Below are 2,746 nucleotides of genomic sequence, written 5' to 3' on the forward strand. Positions count from 1 at the left end.
CAATGGAACAACCTTACCATGTGAAATCCGAGCACAAAATCCTGCAAAGCTTTTGTGTTCAAGCTCTATTTCACTGGTTGCATCTACTTCATTTTGAGAGAGAGGAATAATCGCCATTTCTCCAACAAGTTGAGCTTTTATGCTAAGTTTTGTGGTAGCAAGGAAGCCAGATCGATCGATGCAGCTTGGAGTCTTCCAAGTTCAGTCCATTGTGGCCTGTGCCTCTAGTTGTATTTTCAAACTTCTGTTGGTGCTTTTCTCTTTGTTTGGGTTAGGATCTTTTGGTGGGCAGTTTATGTGGCCCGTGTTTTGTTGGTTGGGCTGTGGGCCTAGGCTTTGCTCCTTGGGCTGCTGCCCCTTGTACAGTTTTTTCTTCTTTATCAATAAACTGATAAAAAAAACACTTAATTCAAATTTTGAGTTCATTAAATCTCTTGAGATTAAAAAGATTAATGCATTTAGTGAGATAAAAATTACATTAACACAATGATGTGAAAGTTAACGCGGTTGCGGAAGCTATTAATTGATTTAATTATTATTAACTCCTTTAATGACCTAGATGAGATTAATATGTTAACTAACTCAATTTTTGTGATTGATTAAATTACCTAAGCAATATGATCAATTAAACATTCATAATCACAAAAGATAAATACTTGAAAAGTAAAACAAGAAGAGTTAGAGAGATTGCACCAGAATTTTTAGTGAGGAAACCCCAATTGGTAAAATAGACCAATTGTTGTGGGAAAAACCTCATGGACTGTGCAGTCCAAAGTAAACTGATCCACTATGTATGAAACAAAGTACAATGGACTTTGACTTAGGCTCACACCCAATCGTTCTACCAAACATCAATTGCTGACAATCTTTTGGCTTTGTGATGTCCCGTCCAACTGCTCTCGACCTCAAGCTTACTCTTGATCTCTGTAGAAGGATTGCTGGTAAATTAAACAACACTCCTTGAATGCTTCAACCTTTTTAAAGTATGATCTCTTCACCCCTTTTCTTCAAGATTTGAAATTCGATGTAGAAGAAATACATTTGCTCTTTCGGAATCTCTGAATCTTCAATTAAGCTTTAATTTCGATGAGATAGAGAACAACACTCCTAAATCACTCTTGTGTTTATATGTGTGCTCTCAAAAATAAAATCAGAAAAACCAGATTTGATTTTTTAAAAATATATCTTTAAAGGCTTTCTCAAAATAATGAATTGATGTTCTTCAAAGCAATACTTCAATAATGAATGAAAGAGTCATTAAAACAAGTCAAATTCATGCATAGGTTTGAGAAGGAAGTTTAGATCGGACCAAAAAGGAATCAAAACGAATAAGGAAACTGAAATTTCTAAACTGATCAGCAAACCTTGAACCGGTTTAAGATTTGTTGAACCGGTTCAAAATGGCAAGAGAAAATTCGAAGAATCCCTTTTGATTCTTGAACCAGTTCAAAGAAAGAACCGGTTCAGCTTTCTTTGAACCGGTTCAAGATGGCTAATCTTCAATTGTTCATAAATCCTCAGATGTTGAACCTATTCGCTGAATTCTTGAACTTGTTCCCTCAAATATTGAACCTGTTCGCTGAATTGTTAAACCAGTTGATCAAGTTGGGCAGAATGTATTTTCTCCCTTAAACACTTCCTAAGTGTTTTCACACACTCACAAAACATCCTAAATCATTATTCTCATCATCCCAAAGTGTATTAAACCATGAATACTTGAACTTTTTCAAATCCGCATCCGATTTTCAATCTTGAAATTTTGAACCGAAAAATTACAACTCAATCGGACTAGCTTTGACAACGAAATTAGCCAATTACAAAATATATATCTTACAAATGATAGTAGTTTGGTGATCTTATGAGTTATGACAACATATTTTTATGTATTCCACACACTATTATACACTATTTAAAGTCTAACTATCCCAACAATTGAGACATACCACTTCATCTCTAGGGATTAATGTGTACGTTACAGTTTACAAATAAAAGTTGGCCAACTTTTTATAACCAGCTTCGGACCAAGTCAAGTTACATAAAAACTAATCAATCGTATAAAAAAACTCATTTACGGATCGACCAAGCCAAGTTATATAAAAGCTGATCAATCTTCTGCGTATAAAAAAACTCATTTACGCACGTAATTCACTTATAATGTAATTCAAGACAATATTTATCTCATGTTAACATATCAAAAACTCAATGCATGAATATATAACCAATAATGAACCACATTCATAATAATATTTTAATATTAAAAAATTAATAATTGACCTTTTGCTGTTGGGGATGTAACTTGGGTAGGCCAACTCAAACCCAACCCGAGTCCCAACTCGATTTTGTATGAACTTGATTAATCATTTTTACAATTAGGATTAGACTTATTAGGTCGAATATTATTCTTGATCCAAACTTAATTAGGGTTAGACTTGGGTTGAGGTGTCAACAATTCCATTTCAATCTAAACTCGAATATTTTTTTTTTTTTAAATTTAAATATAATATTTTTATATATATTTCAAATTATGGTCGAGAGTCGAGTTGGTCTGGTAAGTCGTCAGTTTGTTAATATGTCATATGATGTATAGACCAATATCTTCAATTATTTTAGTTCTTATTCCTAATGGTACATCAGGTGTATTCCAAGCACATAAAAGAATGTGAAAGTAATCTATATGTTACATAAAGTCAGTTTAGTTCACGATCTTTATATAGTAAAAGTGTGACAATCTGAATTTTAATCCAAA

This window comes from Cornus florida, unplaced genomic scaffold, assembly GCF_030987335.1.
Source record: "Cornus florida cultivar Cherokee Brave unplaced genomic scaffold, ASM3098733v1 CherokeeBrave_3.0.0_Hap2_Chr03, whole genome shotgun sequence".
Taxonomy (NCBI): Eukaryota; Viridiplantae; Streptophyta; class Magnoliopsida; order Cornales; family Cornaceae; genus Cornus; species Cornus florida.